Genomic DNA, 19,507 nt, shown 5'->3' on the forward strand with positions numbered 1-19,507 from the left:
AGGGGAATATTTTGTCTGACTTGGGCTGCTTTACTCCAAGCAACGGGTTGGCATTGGAGATGTGGATGAATGGCAATGCACATCCATAGGTGCAAGCAAAGTAGTTGGTTTTTCACAAGCTACAGCATCACTTGTTTGTATCATAGCATCGGGCTCCAAGGACGTACATGGAGGAATGCTTCTGACCTGCCCTGGGAGCTGAACAGGGTAGTGCTCATTAACTTCCACTCAAAAGCACAAGCTGACAGCCGCAAAGGGAGGATGGGAATTTCTAACAGCCTACTCAAGTGGAAACTCAAACTAAGGTTGGTTTGTTTTGAAATTTAAGCAAAAAAAAAAAAAAAGTAGGGGGACACAGGAAAAGGAAGCTGGGAGGGGTAAATTTTTCGCCATTAACCTTATTGACTATTTGGAAAGGCTTTAAGAAGAAACCTTCTATGCCTAGGTTGCTTCTGAACGATCTATTATGAAGTTTCTTCCACCTTCAGAAGTGTTTGGGAATGTGCTCCTTTCACACAGGACACTATACTGGGGAACCACTTGTACATTAAGGATGCCATATGAGGATGCCAAGGATGTCAAAATAGCATAGGTGGATGAAGCGTCCACAGTGATAATTTAGGCTTTATGGAATACAGACAGCTGACCTAGGTGCAGATAGCAATGTAGCTACATCAGTACTGAGCACCTTGTGCGCTTCAGGATGTCCGGGACGCTGGGTAGATATCTGGGCAGTCGGCAAGCGGTGAGCTGTGTGCAGTTGCAGCTACGCTGCTAGCTTGGGTCGGCTGGCGCAAGCTGCAGTGACAAGTCTGACTGCAGTATGGATGTCTATAGAAATGCAAAATGGCACGGCCATATTTTGAAGCGTGTCCTGTGGTGAAACAGCAGTCCTTTTTCACCACTGTAGCTGAGAGGCACCGGAGGGCCCTGAAGACACCAGAGAGCAGATGGATCCATTTTCATGGAGCTTCATGGCAGCAGCAACAGGCAGCGGAGGCCAGATCCACAGGGGTCGTTAGGCCTAATTGTCACCCACTGATTGTAACGGGGGGTTCGGCCTCTTTGTAGCATTAAGCCCTGGTCCTTACCTCGGTGAAGACCACGTTGGTTGAAAGATGTTTTGTGCAGGGACGAGCGAGGCGGTATTGGAAATATCTGATGCAGGGTGCGGAGGGATTGTCTGAGGACCTGGTGCGGATCCTCCGTGGGGTTGGGTCTCTAGGTGGACTTTTTCCCCGTGGTATCGGTCGGCTTGGCAAAACTCAGGGGTTGTGCGCTGGCTTTTGATTCCCAGAGCGGAGATGTCACTAGAAGCAGCGAGGCTTTGCATGCAATGTGGGAAGCAGTCGGGCTTGTCAGCTGCCACGACAAAACACCCACCCTCCAATTTGCTCGGCTTTTTCTGGCTGTTCAGAATTGCAGCTTAAGGTGAGGCCTGCTCGCCTGCCTACTCCTTTCTTGAGCCCGCCTGCATCCCTCTGACCTGTCCTGATGCCCCGATGTCCTCACCTGATTCTGTGAAGGTGACCCTCTCCTTCTCCGTTGTCTCGGCACAGGCCACAAATGACAAGGGCTGCTGTGATGGGCCCAGGGAGGTAAAATATTCTCCCCCTCCTGTCAACCTGTGCTTAAAGCAGGGAATTCTCCTTGCACCGAGCAAGGAGGAAGAAAAGCAGAGGAGCAGCTCTGCTTTTCCAAGCCATGGAGGACAGGAGGGTTTCCTTCTTTTGGTAAGAGATCAGAAGGGGTCCCAACCCCACGCCAGAAGCACTTGAGAATAAACTTTCCTCTTCATCGCTCAACAAAATGACATCTTGATGCATCATGTGAATTCAAGGAACAAAGAGTACAAGGCTGCTGGCACAGTGGCAAGGGTTGATATCTGTGTGTTCGTGTGAAGCACGTTCTCTCACCCACAGGCACGTTTCCCTGGTGCTGGCACGCGTGTCTTAAGTTTGTTCGCTCCGTGACACCCCCATTGCCCGGAGAAGAACCCCGCAGGGACGATCGGGGGCGGCAGCTGAAAGTTTTGGTGTCTGAGCTGCAGCTCTTTTCCCTCCAGCTTTGGATTTGGAAAGCGGTGCTGGATTTCACTTGGCTTTTAGAAGAGAGGCAGAAGGAAAGCCTGGCGCGGTCTCAGCACTGCTCAGAAGCGGAGATGCGAACTTCTGATCGTGAAATCGTTCCACGCGGCAACCCAGTGACACTGAAGGAGAAAGCATAACCGATAGTGTTATCAAAGAATAATAATCCAGACCCTTGGAAATGCTGGAAGGTAAGCGCTCAGCAAAGGCATTTAGGATTGGAGTATTTAAGGAAAACGATTGTGTTGAGTACATTTGAGTCTGGAAATCCTATTTTGGAGGATGCTGCAGTAAAGTTTTGGGTGTGGTGAAAGTCCTTAGCCTTCCAAATGTTGCTACATGCTTATTACTTTGCCCTTTTAGAGATGAAGATCAGGCATGATTTCTAAAATGAAAGCAAAATTGTTTGCATCTGCAGAAAAGGAGCATTTAATTTTGGATTAGCCCTCATAAAACACAGCTTCCAGGACAAATGTTTGACCCCGTTGATGAAAATGGACAATTAGTGGCACCGTACCAATTTGTACCTGCAGGAAATAGGGCCCAGACTGCCCTGGCATTGAGGTGGAAACGACATAAGGTTTTAGCCAGATAGTTACCCAATATGGAAATAAATAGCCAGAAGGTCCTGGGGTATGTAAACAGTAGTTTAAGCGATCTCTTTTCTCAGGAAAGCTCACCAGGGAGTGGTGTTAAGAGTGCTCTGTCACAGGACGGCACGGAGCAGCTAGACCGATTTGGGGCCTAACGGAGCACAGAGATTTTGGGCGACTTTAGCCCTATCAGAAACTTGCTTGAAAAAAAAAAAAAAGCAACCCTCCTGCCAAGGTTTGGAAATGTATTGATGAAGACGAAGAGGATAAAAAGAGCCAAAAACAAAACACTTTGAAATGGAGTGGTAATGCAAAATAAGCAAGCGGTACCTCTTAGTATGCCTCTGCTACAGAAAACAGCATTCAGTCTCCTACTCAGAGAGGGTGGGAAGGGAGCTCAGGAGGTCACATCTAGTCCAACCCCCTGCTCCAAGCAGGACCAGCCCCAACTATGTCACCCCAGCCAAGGCTTTGTCTAGCCAGGTCTTAACCTCCAAGGACAGAAAGTCCACCACCTCTCTGGGCAACCTGTTCCAGTGATTTACTACCCTCCTAATATTTAACCTAAGTCTTCCTAATATCTAACCACATTCTTCCTAATATCGAACCTAAACTTCCCTTGCTGCAACCTGAGAGCGTTGCTCCTTGTTCTGTCCTCTGCCACCACTGACAGCGGTCTAGGGGACTACTCTGTCAAGCAAGCCTCTGTACTGGGGGAAAGAAAGGGTCCTCTTGGTTGAATTTTGGCATCTGCTATGAGAATTAGGGTTATTTGTGTTTCTTTAGACGATGCAAAGGGGAGGGATGGGAGAAAAGAGTGGACAATACAAGGTGGTAGGAATATCACTTTGGTGCAGGTTCGGAAGAGACAAGACAGCAGCTCTCTGCTGCAAAATTGTTCTGGGCTATTTAGCTGCTTAATCAGCTATTGTTCTGAACTTGAGCGCCCATCCCCAGTCCGGACTATCATCTGGCTGTTTTTATATCAGGCGATCCTTCCACGTTTCTCAGCCTCAGCCAGCCTAGACAGGCAATCTTCTCCTATTGTGCCGGCACTATGCAGCGTGCAAGGCCTGATGGTGAATGCCTGAAGGAGAAGATGGAAGGAAAGGGACAAGTGGAGGAGGGGAAGCCAGGGTAGGCTCTTGGATGTATCTGGCTGGGACATTGCTAGTACAGCTCTGGTGGTCGAATGTACGCTGGCCTGGGCGACTTTATTGAGGCTCACCAGTGATGGGCCGAGTCTCTGGATTGAAGCAGAGGCCTGACAGCTTTTGTCCTCAGGGTCTCTGCAACCACTTTTCCCCCTTATTTGCCTGTGTGAACGCTACGAAAGAGGTATTTGTGGGTGGAACAGATCATCACCTCACCGCCTAATTTGTAATGCATCAGTTCTGATCCATTACTTGGTAATTTCGTCGTCTTCTTCCTTACCAGCTCCCAAAGTAACACTGTCTGTGCGCTGGAAGAGTTGGCCAGTGGTTTGTCTCTCTTTTTCACACTTTGTCAACCGTGATGCTTCTGGGCTGTTGTAATATTGCCCAAGCTTTCACCTACTTCCCGTGACCAAGCGCACAATTAGAGTAACACTGTAGGCCCCAATTTAATACAACTCTGCCTTCCAGCCTGGGGTTAATGTCCAAGTGAGTAGGAAAGTGGAAACAACCGAAGCATCGGTCAAATACCTACGGTTCTGAGCAATGGTGTTATCTGGAAAAGTGGTTGAGCTCACAATCCTACCATGATCCCTAGGGATTTAGATGTTTCTGTTAAACTGATCAGCAGAGAAGCAGTTATGGATATTGGCAATGAAACTTTCAGCACTGGGCTGGCGTCATTGTTTTATGGAGATAAATGTGGCAGCTCAAACTTCAGAGCAGCTTGTTTTATCTGTCGGTTCCAAGACTCGCCACAAACCCATACGTTTTTAGGAAGAGGTTATTCCCAGCCAGTAAGGCCAGAAATATTAGGTTTGTCTGTGTTTCTGTTCACATCCTATGTGCTAGAGGGATGCCAGCAGCATTGAGTCAGCGGAGCAAGTTATACGTGCCACGAGACCGAGGGGGAGAGAGCGCATAGCACGTTCACCTGCTGTCGACAAGCGCGGGTTGTAGCAGGAGGTGGGTTACACCTCTTACTGCAGCTGTTGGAGGAAAACAGGTGACGGGCACAGAAAGGAGGAGTGAAAATGAGATCACTGGGAGAGGTAGGGGATTTAGGACCCTTCAGCTCTGCCCATTATCCCTGCAGTTACTTGTTATCTTGCCCTTTCCTTCCAACCTGACACCAGAAATTTCCACCCATTCCCCAGCAAAAGTGTCCTTTGGTCTTTTCCAGACCTGCCTGGGCGTTTAATCCCTCTTGCATCCCCAGGGGCCCTATCCTGTCTGATTTTAAACCAGCGGTGGTGTCAACAGTCCCCCTTTCCACGCACTTCCCAGCCCGTGTTCCTGCTTCCTCCAGACCATCAGTACTCCTCTTCTTCCATGGCAGGGTGCCACTTCTCCTGCCCTGCATCCTTCCCTTTCACAGTCCCTACCTCGAGGGCTCTCCTATGGTTATTAGAGCACGTCTGTGAGCCAGCTGATACTTCTCTGAATATGACTTTTTCCATCTTCCCAAATCAGGAGGGTTTTCCCCCATTGGTTCCTAGAACAACCCCTGAAAATAAGTGCCGGAGTTGGTCCAGAGACATTGTGTGACAGACGGAGAAGTGGCAACAAGGAGAGCTTGAGTCTTACTTGGCTCAGCCAGGTAAATAAAAGCTTTCATGCTGCAGAAACTGCCAGGGAAGTCCTGATACAGCTCTGCTGGCTGGATCCTGCCTCTTCTCAAAACCTTGCAATGCCTGAACTGTTTATTTGGAGTACACTCTAATTTATAACGTTCAGCTGAGCAGGACCAGGCGCAGAACTCCCGGGTGCTATTTTTTTTAATTGGGTAGTGTTTGTTTTGATGCACTGTCTCTATTTTCCTTTTGTCAACTTGCATGTTACCCAAGGCTGACCAAAATTTCTCAGGGGAAAATGGTTTTTAGATGGAAAATGTTCCTTTTTTTTTGTGGGAACTTCATGGAAGGATTTGCAGCGTTTCATTTGCTTTAGTAAAAGGCTGTTTGGGGATTTGGGTGTTTTTGTGCAAAATAGAAGAACTCCATCAAATTTGGGGGGTGATTTTTTAAAAACTTCCTTTAGAAATATGTTGCTAGATAACACTTCCTGTTTTCTGACCAGCTCCAGAGTTACTAAGATTGGTGCTTACCTATTGCTCAGCTAATAGAGCATGATATAAATTAGTGGGTGTTTTTAGCTAATAACACCTGTAGATGTTATTTTGGGTGTTTAGACAATAATCTCATGATATTGGGTTTCCAGTGTCTGAATACTTTTGGGGAGCCAGATTCTCAGCCCAGTGATAAAGTCAGATTAGTCAAGTGTAGGGGGGATTCCTCTGCATTTGTCTGGCTGATCTTCTAGCAGGAGGGGTGAATGAAGAGTAATTGGGTGCCAGCAATCCTCAGATGTCAGAACAGACCTTTCGAGCTGTGGCCAGCATCCAGGTACAACCTAGAAAATCCCCAAAGTTTCTCTAAGATTCACGCAGGATAAGCCAGTTTTAGCTCTTGTCACCCTTTTGTCCATATTCTGTACCAAGCACAGTCCAGCCACACCAGAGAAGCTGGCTCTACATCTTTTCTTCCCATCACGAACACCAACTTGTCTTGACAGACTGGACTGATGCAATTATATGCATCAAGTGTAGTGCCTACTTCACTTGCTTTCTACTACTTAATTATAAGAACAATTAACGTTTTAAAAGTAATATTTAGTTGTTGGCCAATTTCTATTATTCTCGCCAATTAAAAATAGGAGTCCATGGATGCAAAGAACATACTGATTTAAAAGACTTATGATATCATCTGGTCTTGTCTTGTCTTGCCAAGACAGGACTGTTCCCTACAGTGTATTTCCTAGTCTTGTTTTTAAATACTTCAAGCAGTGCAACTTCCAGCATGTCCTCTGGGAAAATATTCCATAATTTAATAGGTCTTTCACTCTTCAGTGACTCAAACTCATTTTGCTTTTTGTTCTTACAGAAAATATACATAACAGACCTGGTCTGTAAATAAATTTCTGAGTAAAATTTTGACTAAAAGCAAGAACATTTGGAAGAAAAATTTAGTGGAAAACTTGACTTTATTTTTTAAAAAGCAATTATTTAAAAAAGAATGAAAGGAGAAAGGAAAGAAAACCGACAATTTTCAGGTAAAAAAAAACCCCTTGAAAAAAGATTGTTTTTGGTGAAGATGCATTTTTTTGTGTGCAGAAAGTGGTTATATTTGCAAAAGAATTTCATTTGGTCAAAAATCCATTTTTTTCACAGAAAGCTGCTTTTGAATAACAAATGTTTAACCAGCCTTAATAGAGTGTAATAATCTCCTGTAATGCTGTCTTGATAAAGGAGCTAATCCCGTAGAGGATGTATATGTTCAGATCTTTGTGGTATCAGTGGTGTCAGCCACAGACCTCTTTACAGGATCGTGGCCCAGGAGAAGGTATCAAAGACAGAGGCAGTGCGGCCTTGGGGATGGGGCACTAGCTTGTGATTCTTTGCTTTGCCACCGAATTGCAGGTTGACCTTGGGTGAGTCAGTTTTCCCTGGTTGTAAAAGTAAGCTAATGATACCTCCTCCAAAAGTATTCAGAGACCTACAGACAACAGGGTATTATTATTTCCTTCCAGTCCACACCTCTGTGTATCCTTGGTCAACCTTATTTACTTACCCATTCGGCACGTAGGACACTGCGTATCATAGTGCGGATAATCAGCGTCATGCATAGCCACCTTTCTATAGATGAGAAGTCCAACCCCCCTCACCCCAATGTCCAAGCCAGTTTTTCTATTTTAATTCAGCCCAATTGCTGCTCCTCCTTTTGTGGGAAAACACTAAAAGGGGTTTCTTCTTCCCATTTATTAAGATGTCTGTGTGAGGCCTTCCTATTTGAGAAGTCACTTCTCCTTAGTCTGATACTTTTAATTGTTGAAACCAAAAGGGGTTGCCCTGAGTTTGGCAGCTCCCTTGGGAAACCAGAGAGAGCCAGGAAGACCCTTGTCTGTTGGATCCACCCCAGCGACTTCAATCTGAAATAGGCCTAATAGGTTAAGTCATGATACAACATGCAGCCTGTGCATTTTAAGGTCTGATCCATTGAAGTCGGTGGACAGGGGCTTTAAGGCAGTCAGACTGGATCCAGGCGTGACACTCAGGAGTTCTGGTCCCGCTCGTGTCGAGCTGCAATGTTGCTTTTTGAAGGCGCGCTTCCTGCGTGCAGAGAAAAGGCTGTTACATTTCTACTACTGCTCTTGTCTTGCCAAAGCGTGTTTATAATTACACTGTCAGGATGCTTCAAACCTGGGAGAGGTGATCTTTATATGTTTGTATGTTGAAATCAAATAAATAAATTAATCACTCTTACTGGCTTAGAAATAAATCCACTTAAATTTAATCTGAAACTTCCCTACCATCACAACACACTTTCTGTCATCTCCTGCTCGGCATGGGCTTAAATCTGACAATTTTCTACCAAATGTTCATTAGTTTCCCAGTGGCCTTGGTCATGTGAAGTTATCCATTTAGAAGGAGGACACAAGATTATTCTGCTTAGCTCTTTTGGACAGTCAGATGTCAGCCCTGCAAGTGATGGCAATGGGCCAATAAGGAAACTGCCATATCACAATTCAGACTGGCAGCACAGAAAAGAAGATTAGCGCACTAACAGGGGAGACTGTTCTTTTGAAAGGGGCTTTAAATGATGTCAAAAACCACCACAATATTATGGTTTTTACATAAATAATAATTAATCACATGTAAATCAGACTTTTCCCCACCCCTTCCATTAGTATCATCTTTCCTAAGCTCTCTGTCTTGTTTCTGTCCACTCACTTTGACTAGTTGAATGGCAGCAGACATCATTTGCAATGCTAACGTCAGATACAGGTCAAAATGGACAAGGAAAACTCAACCCAGTGCTCCATCAATGCAGTAACAGCCAATTCTGTCTAGAGATGGCAGCAGGCTGGGTTTTAACCCCTTCCGTGCCACATCGTTAGAACCACCAGGAACATGCATCTATATATTTTTTTCTTGGCTCTCCTCTCTAAGCTTTGTCTCCTTTCCACTAACCCTTATCTCTGGCAGCTTTATATCGCTACCTGAAACTGTTTATCCATAAAAACGTAGGTGTTTCTGGGTTTGTCTGTTTGTTGATTTTTTTCCCCCAGTAACCGTAGCGGAAGCTTTCACCATAATTGATGTGGGCCCACGGGGCTGAAAAATGATCGCCATAACAAGGCAAGAATTTTTGTTGAGCTCAATGCAGACCAACAGGTATCTTTATGGGGCAAAATGTAGTTGCTTTGACTTCCTCCAGAATTAAAGTCACAGGCAATATAGTTTACCTGAGATGGTAGTGAGGAGGCCTTTGAATCTAAACTGGACCTGGGATCTAATCAAACGTTGAAACTCTAGTAGGTACCAAAAAGTAGTTCACTGGGTGCTCCAGACCTGCCTTTGTATGTGCCAAAGTGATGCAAGGTACCTGTCTGTTCAATTATAATAATGCTGGCTTCCAAGAAGGAGCGGCTGGTGCAATGTTTAGCAAGCAGTCAGGTGTCTGGTTTGTCAGGAGAATCCTGGCACTCATGTGAAACTCATTTCAGTCCAAGTCTGCTCAGGCATTGCAACATGGCTCAAGTCTCATCCTACACTAACTGAAGTCCATGGCAAGAGTCCCAGTGGGTCTTCACGGGGCTGTGGATCGAGTCCTTTACTTGCACTATGCAAGCTCATAGAGTCTGCCAGAGTTTTTTCCCATGCTACAAATCTCATTTGCAGTCTGCCCTGTGCTGATACCTATCCTTACACTGAAGTGTTTAGGAGCCATGTGAACCAGAGGAGCAGATAGGAAGCCTGAAGAAGAGGTGAAATGCTCTTTGAATAGCCACCTAACCCAAGAGAAGTACTACTTACTACTTTCTTTTTGGAGAATTTTTATTAGATCATATACATTTGACCTCGGCTTCCTTAAGCTAAACAGAGAAGTATATAAGGTGCTGAGGTACAGTGTAAATAGTGCCAGCGCTGGAGACATAGAAAGCAGTTTCATAAGGAAGAACAGAACCGTGACAAAGAAGAACCAGAAAGAACTGCGTGAATATACAGCCAGGGCAAAAAGAGAGCAGGCCATGAACTATCAAGGCGAACACTGGCCCCCTGGAGTCTGACAAAGTTCCCAGTGACTTCCAGTGGGACTGGGATATCAACCCAAACCTGTGTTAAGATTAATTATCCTAGGAGCAGACTGATCCAAAAGCCATTATGGAAGCAAACCAGTGGATGGAAATGTAATGAGACAGTAACTCAAGAATGTAACCACCTCTCAGCCACATGGCAAAGTATTCATAAACCTGGACATTTGAACCGTTTGACATAACTGAGAGAGACTTGAGATTTGTTTTTAACTTCACTAAAGACATCATATTTACTATAGTTCAGGTGCTACATTTTCTCTCTCTTTCTCCCTTCCCCCCACCCCCAGGATACATTAAAATCACTAAAATAACTGACTTCCACAAAGTCTGAAAGAAGCTTTTACTGCTGGCTTTTTGGAAGGTTACAACCCAGTGGAAAGGGGTTCAAATGGAACCAGAATGTTTTACCATTGCAAAGGCTATAATAAGCCAGGTTAATAAATTACATAAAATAATCTTAATATAGGTGCATGACAGCCTGTCATATCCCTGCATGTCAAATAGCAGACATATAGTCAGTCTATCATAACCTTTGTATCTTTGCTGGTTAGCTAGTGAACTAGTTTTGAAAAAGACCAGACTCTGCTAAGTCGTGGAAATCAAATGGTGGAATGTAAATGAGATAAAGAAGAGATGACAGGTGTCACTAGAGCTCTACTGCAGCAGAATAATCATGGGAAGCTGCAGGTGACTTCCTATACTTCCAAGGAAAGCGATTCTCAGATAAAGAACTGGGGAAAAAAATTCTTTCTCAAAACTGGTTTTGGCAGCAGCGTAGACACAGTGACACCAGTGTGCTTCATAAATACATGCCAAACGCATCACTATTAATTTTTTTTAAAGTGAAGAAATGTGTAAAATTGCATGTACTGACTGCAAAAAAAGATTTAGTTTGAAACCTTTCATTTGAAAATTTCCTTTAATTTCCTTTAACATTTTCAGAAATGCTAAAAAAAAAAAACAAGAAAGGTGAGAGAGCATGCTTGCCTTGACTCTAAATGAAAATACATCCTTATTTTTTTCCAATTCCAATATCAATTCAGCACATTTTCTCATGTCATATGGTCATTCGGAACCAGACCAATATTATTATTTATTTTTAAATCCCTAACACGTATTCCTTAGCTGGGGAATAAGCACCAGCATCAGGCCCTTGCTTTGTGATTTCAGATGGGTGGGCAAGATGGACCTTATGCGACTCTCCAGGAGACTGAACTTCATTTTGAATTCACCTGGAGTAACCCAAACTTTTTACCACCCTGAAGGGCTTTGCTGCATTGTCTGTTTAAACACCCCCTGTGTTTTACCGAGGTCAATAATTGCTTTCCCTTTTTACTTCTGCTTTGGCGCAGATGCAGATCTTTGTGAGATACCTGACTTTGTTGACCAAGTGCTGAACCTGAATGCATCTAACCATAGCAGAGCAAGGTCCAGCATGCTGGGCACAGCCCTTGTTTCTGATAGGGCGCAGGAGTCACAGGAATCCTCGTGGCTGGATGCCCATGTGCCTTTAATATTTGCTTTATCTGAGGAAGTGCACGACAAAATTCATGCAATGTATGGTATCTGAGACAAATGGACTTGGGCATTCACTGCCTGGAAGGTCTTTGGGCCCCAAGGCCTTCCCTTCCTTTGACCAGATGGGAAAAAGGCAGGAGTTGGAAACCCCCGAAAAGTAACCTGTGTATATCCTGTGGGTGAGGTCCTTGGATCAGAGAAAAGCAACAAAAATACCACTTAAAAGAAAAATTGGTAAGTTTGGTTCATATTTGCTGATGTGGTTTGGGAACGGTTTTTGTGTAGTTCTGCTCCTCCTCCTCCTCTCTCCCTTGCATCTTTCCTCTCTTAAACCCTACATTTGCCCTTTGCTTCCTGCAATGCATGAAGTCTATTTTACAAGTCTCTCCTCCATCCCAGCTTTTCCACTAAGGCCACCCCTGCTAGTACTGTCTTATACGTGTTCAGTACTGCAGGAGTGCCTGACTTGTGGTGTTGCAAATGAATTGGTCATAGACTTAGGAGAAGATTGGAAGTCTTGTGGCGTGTGCCAGTTCATGTACTGCACATAATTATATTCAGGAAGCAATAGGAATCTAATGACATTAATTCCCATGAATATTCATTTAAAAATCCCCACCAAATTTGGGCAGATTAATAGCCTGACCCAGATACAATGGCTATTCATTGCCCCCACAGGAAAAGGAAATAAATACCTATTGTCTGGTAACCCAGGACAACTGAAAGTGTGATTTGGACAAGTTTGTCTATGGCCAGATTCTGATACACATGAAGTCCATAGGATTGCTTAAGGAATAAGGCATGTCTCATTGTGAGGAGAGGATGAAAATCTGGCTAAAGAATTCAGGATGCCTTTAGGAATCCTGGAGTGACTTTTGCCTAAATGAATCTGAGTAACTCCAGTGATTTCCACAGAGCTAGTCTAGATTTACATCTGTGTAATGGAGGAATTAAACACATGATTCTCTGTGCCTGTCTGGCCAGCACTTCCAGGAAGACAGTGCAAATGGAAATGGACCTTTAGCTTAGTTTCTCCTTGTTAACACCATCCCCTGGCAGAGAAGAGAAATGATTTGTGAGAATAAAGGCAGCCCCAAGGAGCTGAGGACTTCAGAAAACCTGCCCCCAGATTTCGAAGTACAGGCTAGTTTTAAGTTGGCAGCTTTTCCCTGCAAGAAGAACATAAAACACAATTTAATTTTTTTTTTCTCAATTGACCTGGCTTTGGCTCCAGTTCTCATCGGGGACCTCTATATTTCTTTTTGGTCAGACAAGCCAATTTGCAATCCTAGCTAAGTCGCCTTGTTTTTTCCACTTAGCCTGACTCCCCATATTGGAAATGAATCCTACTGCCACAGAAGTCCACGAGGATATTGTCAATGGTTTCACTGGTTGTGGGATCAGCCTCCAACTGCATTTTAAAATTTGCTGTCGGCGGTGGAGGGAACACAAAGCTGAGCCTTACACCCTCCAGCTATCTGGGCCAAGGAAATGTCCCGAGTTGTTTATCTTTTCATACGTATGCCCTCTATAGAGTTGCAAAACTGCATCTTCCGTTCTGCATTTTGAACAATGACTGTTGTCATAGCCATTTAAATTTCTCCAATTCTAAACTAAAGCAAGGAGAAAGTGAAGGGAATGTCAACCTCCAACAGAAATCTTATTGTGAATTCAGGTATACGATTACTCATAGGGTCTATGTTTTAATTATACCTCCTTAGAATAGCAGGGTGATTAATTTAAACTAAAAAAAAAAAAATAAGACAAGCTGTAAAGTCAATATACATTTAATTTTTCAGTGTGCCATTTTTTGTTACTGTGCTCCCCTTCTAAATTTTCAAATTTCTGTACGGAGAGAGAGGAAAAGATAGAGGCATGCTAGGGTGTCTGTTTTTGCTTTGTGTCTAAGTAAGGAAGCCCTCCCTTATTTCCTATCTGTTTCTCAACAGGCACAATGTAGCCCTGTTGATGTCCTTTGTATATCCTCATAAATCATTGACTAAAATGGAAAGGACTCTAAGAGGCATGGCTCATGGGATATTGGAGGTGTGGCCCACAACAGCTTGGAAAACATTCTGACTTTGAAACAGTGACACCTATAATTACGGAGGCGTCATCACCTTCATATTTTATTTTATTTATTTTTTACTAACAAACTGTAGTCATAGCCTGTGTACACCCTAACTAAAAGCTGCCAAGCATTTGCTCCTGGGATGACGATGGTAGGGCTGGGAATATCAAGCATCTCTTTCTCCAGGCACTTGTAAAACAATACAGCAGTAAACAATTCGAGTGCAATTAGCAACTACAGTAGTGGAGGGGGAGGAAGAAGTCCCACTGCTGTTATTGTCTGGAGAATTAATCATGCTTTACAGACTTGAAGTACCGGTTTAAATTTGCATAGTTAAAAACAAGAGACCGAGAAGTTTACAACAAACAAAGTTTATTCCACGTTCGAATAACACAGCCAAAACTCCTAGGGAGCTACAGCAAGAGGGGAAATAACTTCTCGGAGTTGTCCCCTGTATTTTCTTCCCTTGTGCTTTCTTCCTGGAAATCAATTCTGAAGTAAAATAAAACCAAGTTGAAAGTGACCCTAATTAGGTCTCAAAAAGAGGTTAACCGCCCCTTCCAAGCCCCTCAATCCAAGTGCTACCCCAGTATCTTTCAGGTGGAGGGATTTTTGCTGGTGCTGTTTCATAACTGAGTCTATTAACTAATACAGTGACAAAATGGAATGATTCATGGACTATCTTTGGAGATTCCCCTTACAGTACAGCTAAAGCATCTTCTTTGCAAATATTTATTTGCCACAATTTTCCTCTTAATTATTTAAAATATAATGAATTAGGCATAAGTACTTTGCCATTACTGTAATTTAAAGTGTAATTGCATATCAGTAGCATCTTTTCTTGGAATATGCTCCTATATCCTTATTCTACCAAAAGGTGGCATCCTATTCCCATGCCCTTTCTTCTGCGTGAAAATCCTTCCTGCTTTAATTTGCCAAAAAGAAACTTCCACTTGATTACTGATCAAGAAATTAAAATGTGCTCTATATGAATGCAACGTGACAGTGTTGAAAATTAACAATATGCTAAGTTCCTCACTAATGTATACTAAATGGACACTCAGTCCTTTACCACTTAGCCAGGCAGACATTTAAATATACAAAATCATATACTGCAGCATTTAAAGTAAGCTTCCCCTCCCGACTGTCTTGTTTCCAACCTGCTGAAGGCCCAAACATGAGGTGAATACAGTTACCAAATTCCAAAGGAATGAAAACAGTAAGATTAACTGATCTTTCACACTTGAAAGAAAAGAGTTTCTGCAAACAAAGTGTATTGCTCAGTAGTTCCTAGAACCAGCTTTGCCATCTAAATTCTTTGTAGACCACAGCTCAGTTCCTAGCGCTTATTTCTAGGCCCTCAATGCCACTGAATATTAAGCCACTGCATTTTATAGTTAAATTTATCTAATTTTAACCACCCACTTAGAAAAAAAAAGTCACCATTTTTATCATCTCCCTGGTATCACATGCTAGGTATGCTCATCGGTCAAATGTTAAAAGTTTAGCGCTGAAGAGCAGCCGGTTTGTCTTTAGTCTGCATGGTGCATCTCTGTTGGCTGTACGCAAGACATTGGGCATTTTGCACACAGGTAAGTACAGGATTTGTGTCACGGAGAGTGTGTGTGTGCCTGAGAGAGAAGAATTTTGTATTTCTAATTTTTAACTACCGAGACGATCGATGGTACCCAATGGGTCCCTCCATCCATGACTCGGGGAGCATGTGCCCCCCCACCCGAAGTAAGCAGAGGCTTTTCCTGTGACTTGGCTTTTCCCTTCTGAGCGTGCTGATCCCCTGTACTCCCGGCCATGCCGCACGCCAGGTCAGACACTCCCAGCTAACCAACTACGGGGTAATCTTTACAGCAACCCCTGCACCACCATGCAGCACAGGTGAGCTCCACAATGGAAATGCCACAATCTCTGTGTTTAACACGCTCCCTATCTATGTCAGCTCTCTTGATTTCCGCCGAATTGTTTTAACTAGCGTGGATGATCTTGCAGAGCACATAAACCAAACAGTTCCTGGAGGTGCCGTTTTATATATTAGTAATAATTGCTACAATGCTTTGAATAGGGGGAGTTCAAACCAGACAGCTTTGCTCCCCCCCCCACCCCCCTTGATATGTTTGCAGTGTGAAACTGTAGAAGTGCTGTTATTGTTACTTGCTAGACTTTATAAGTTTGACAGATATGGAAGATCCAATCGCGCCGTCTTTGCTCAGTCAAAACTCCTGCCGAGATCAATAGGAATTTTGTTTTAAATAGGGAATGCAAGATTAGGCTCCTGCTGCTGAGGCCTGCTTCTGCAAGCCCTCGCTCCGCGCGGCCCCCTCACCCGGGTCCCCTTTGCAGGAGGGGCAAAAGCATCTCTTGCGAGTACAAGTTGGTGCGACGCCTTTGGCTCACCAAGCCCTTTGCTTCCTCTGTGCCAGTTAAACTGGAGGGGGGAAGACATACTGGTTTTCATTTATTTCTAAGTCACAGAGGTGTCTAAAGCAGGTTTTAATAGTGTATGGGGTCAGGGGCAGGGGGCTGCGGACCTGCCCGAGGTGGGGGAAAAGAGCTGCCCCACTCCCCTTCCCCCCTGAAATCCAGCCCTCCGTGGGGGCTAAACCAACTAGTCGGAGCTGTACAAGTTGGGTCCCCCCCCAGCAGAAGAGCGGGGGCTGGGCTTTCCCGCGGAGGCGGGCACACGCGCGCACACATGTGCACACGCACAGCCGGGCTTGTCCTTCGCTTGAACTTTCACCTCCCGAACTCGCCTCAGGCGCGAGCCCCGCACGTCTGTGCGCTCCGGCCGGGCACCCCCCCTCCCCCCCGCGCCCGCCCTCTCCGGCTTTCTCTCGCAATTTTTTGAGCCTTGTTTACCCAGCAGGTGGATGTGACGTCAGAGCCTGAGAGCAGCAAAAAATAACAACATCTCCCTCCGCGGGGGTGTTCTTTTCTCTCTCCCCCGCCGCTCCCCGCCTCCCCCCCCGGCCCGGCGGGGAAGGGGCGGCGGGGCGGAGCGGGGCCGGCCGCGGCGGCGGGGGCCGGGGGCAGCGGCGGCGGCCGCCCGTGCAAAGCTCCCCCTCCTGGGAAGCTAGTCCGGAGCGGAGGGCTCTATTGTTATTTATTGTGTGGCTGGTGCACGCCGTGCCCGGCTGGCGCGTGGGGCTCCCGCACGGGGCGGGAGCGGGAGCGGGAGCCGCAGCCCGCGCGGGGGGAGGGTGCCGCCGCCGCCGATCCAGCGGGTGAGTCCTGCCTTCCCCTCGCACTTTGCGGCGCCGGCTTGTTTCTTTCACTTTTTCTCCCCCCGCCCCCCCCCCCCCCCCAACCTCAGCCTCCCTTTCTTTTCTGTTTTTAATTTTATTATTTTCTCATGGTCTCCCCGCTCCACGTGCCCCCCCCCCCCCGCCCGCGCGCAAGGGGCGCGGCGCCCCCGCGGGGGGAGGGCGCGGCGCGGCGGGCACTTTGCAAACTTTTCCAACCCTCCCCTCCCCGCCCCGCGCCGTGCACGCGCGCCCCGGGCCTTGCACGCGCGCCCCCCGCAGTTGCAACAACCACGCACACGCGGCCCCCCCCCCCCAGCCCCCCACCTGTTGTCGGGGCACCCCCCCCCCGACACGCGTACACACACACACACACACACGTGTGTATATATAGACACGCGTTCATACATACGCACGTGTTTATATATATATATAATATACACATATACACACGTGCGCGAGCACACAGACACGCGTGCAGACGCACGCCTATATACACATATATACGCGCGCACACCTATACACACACACACAAATATATAAAATACTTTTGTGTGTATATATTATATATACACATATATAGACACACATATATAAAATATGTGTGTGTATATATATTATAGACACGCGTGTATATAGACACGCGCACACACACATATATAAAAAAAAATACGTGTGCGTGTCTATATACACACACATATAGACCCCCCCCCATGACATGACACACACGTACACACGCGCCCCGCACTAGCGGGCCGGGCCGGCGGCGGCCGCCGCGCCTCCCGGCTCTCGCCCCGCTCCCCGCGCTGCGCTCCCCCTCCCCTGCACCACAAGCGCCGCCGCCGCCGCCGCTTCCCCTCCTCCCCCTTCCCCCTGCCCGAACCTGCTTTCCGGAGACTTGTTGAAAGCGCCCCTGGTTTCTTCTCGACCGTAGAGCCCAAAGTTTTGCCTGCCGGAGCAGCCGCCTCGCGGAGGAGCCGTGTGCTGGCGGCGGCCGCTGCCCGAGCGCCCTTCTCCCGGCTCCCGCCCGGTAAGTAGCGCGGGCACCGGCTGGAGGCTTTTGCATTGCGGGCGAGCGGCGCTGCCCCCTCGCCCCCCGCCCGCCCCAGCGCGGAGACCCCGGGCGAAGGCGGCTCCTGGCGAGCAGCCTGCCCCAGCCCGGTTTCAGGGCAGTGCGCAAGAGGGGCAGCCCCGGGCCCCAGATGGCATCTCCCTCCCCCTCTCTGTTCCCCCTTAAAGAGCAGAGTTGGGCTCGCAGTGGAAGTGCTGCTATAAAATACAGTGACAAGCTTCCTCCCCCCCCCCCCCACTTTATAACTATGAATTATTTCCAAGTCATTGTGTCCAAATGCAAAACTGGGCTTCTTCATTCTGCCTTTTGATCTTTCCTTTTTTGGGGGGGGGGCTTGAAGTGAACCCCCCAAAAGACTCAAATGCCCCTTCTTTTTACTCCCCCAACACCCTGGCACATGCTGACTGTTGAGACATAATGCGCCCAGCGCTGCACAGTCGCCCCATGTGCTTCTGTAGTTGTCTCCTGTAAAGCATTTCATCCTGAACTTCTTTTCCTCCCAGAAGTTTGGGTTTCATTTTTAGTAGCTGTGATGTGAATGAGTAATGTGGGCACGCTTTGCATAGCATGGATCTGCACAATATTATAGCATTTTGGATGCTTCAGGATTGAATAATGATACTAGTTAAAAAACAAACCAACCCCCAAACCAAACAAACCCTCCTCTCGACTACCTTGGCTATATGTCCAGCTTCTTTCTAAACTCCTGCCTTGACTTTGGTTACCTCCCTTAAAACAGCCCTGGCACTAATGGCAGACAAGGTCCTTTGGGTAAATGTGATATCATTTATGAGATCTTTTCCAACTAAATAGTTGGAAAATTTTGTTAAATCAACACCCCTGTCGCTAATATATTCCCATCTATTGGGCAAACTTTTTTTTTTTTTTTAATTATTTTTAAATAACTGAGTCTTCCAAGAAATTTGCTTCTCATCCCATTCATTTACAGCCTTTTGGTTTAGTTTTGGTGAAGAGAAGAAGTAGGTGTTTAATGCGGAATATTATTTTACAGTTCTCTGTTCCAGAGAAGACAGCTCTTTTTCTTAAGAAGTTAGGCATGAGAGGTTTTCAGCTATCTGTAGTTGTACAAGAACAAAGTGGATGTCATGGAGGTACCGTGCATCTTTGAAACTAAATTCAGGAAAAGGAAGGGAAACTTGTACTACTGGTTTCAAGTTCTCTCTTCAAATAAAATGGGGTGGTGGGGGGGAGGAGGTAAAAGGATCTAGAAGTATCTCACCAATACACAGAATGAACGAAGGGGGGGAGGTTGTCTGTCCGCTAGTTCCCATTCAAAAGGTGTCGGCTAAAATCTCATTGCAAAAAGGTATTGTAGCTTTAACATCTTGCATTGGCAGCATTCTTTCCCCTTAGTCTTTGGATTAGTCATTGTATGAGAGACAGAAAAAAAAATCACTTTTTTTTTTTTTTTTGAAAAAGTAAAGTAAACAGCCTCCAACAAGTGAACCTTGACAACCCAGATTAAGGAAGGCAGTAGAGATCAAACAAAGCTGCTGCTGGGCTGTTGTCAGGAGCTGCCTCACTGAAAGCTCTGGACTATTCGATCAGGCAGCAAGGCTATATGTTCACTTATGCAGAAAT

General features: G+C 45.9%; 1 protein-coding gene and 1 long non-coding RNA gene across 10 annotated transcripts in view; one reads left to right on the forward strand and one right to left on the reverse strand.

Annotated features, from left to right (window-relative positions):
* Window positions 1-606: 606 nt before the first annotated feature.
* LOC149855931 (uncharacterized) lies at window positions 607-17,856 on the reverse strand. Its single transcript, XR_016438449.1, has 2 exons — window positions 17,717-17,856; window positions 607-2,209 (listed from the first exon to the last, which is right to left on the reverse strand). It is a non-coding gene; the product is annotated as an uncharacterized LOC149855931 (long non-coding RNA).
* The window catches only part of FOXP1 (forkhead box P1), a 442,295-nt gene continuing 439,567 nt past the window's right edge, over window positions 16,780-19,507 (forward strand). For 6 of the 9 annotated variants that reach the window (XM_090021541.1, XM_090021557.1, XM_090021547.1 and 3 more), the window contains exon 1: window positions 17,731-17,863. The gene's annotated coding sequence lies outside the window, so the exon portion shown is untranslated. Of the gene's footprint in view, window positions 16,816-17,730; window positions 17,864-19,507 lie in introns of those variants that run through there. The other 3 variants (XM_090021540.1, XM_090021542.1, XM_090021544.1) reach the window with 3 other exon arrangements.

Source organism: Crocodylus siamensis, chromosome 11, assembly GCF_052110815.1.
Source record: "Crocodylus siamensis isolate JL-2025a chromosome 11, ASM5211081v1, whole genome shotgun sequence".
NCBI classification, from domain to species: domain Eukaryota; kingdom Metazoa; phylum Chordata; order Crocodylia; family Crocodylidae; genus Crocodylus; species Crocodylus siamensis.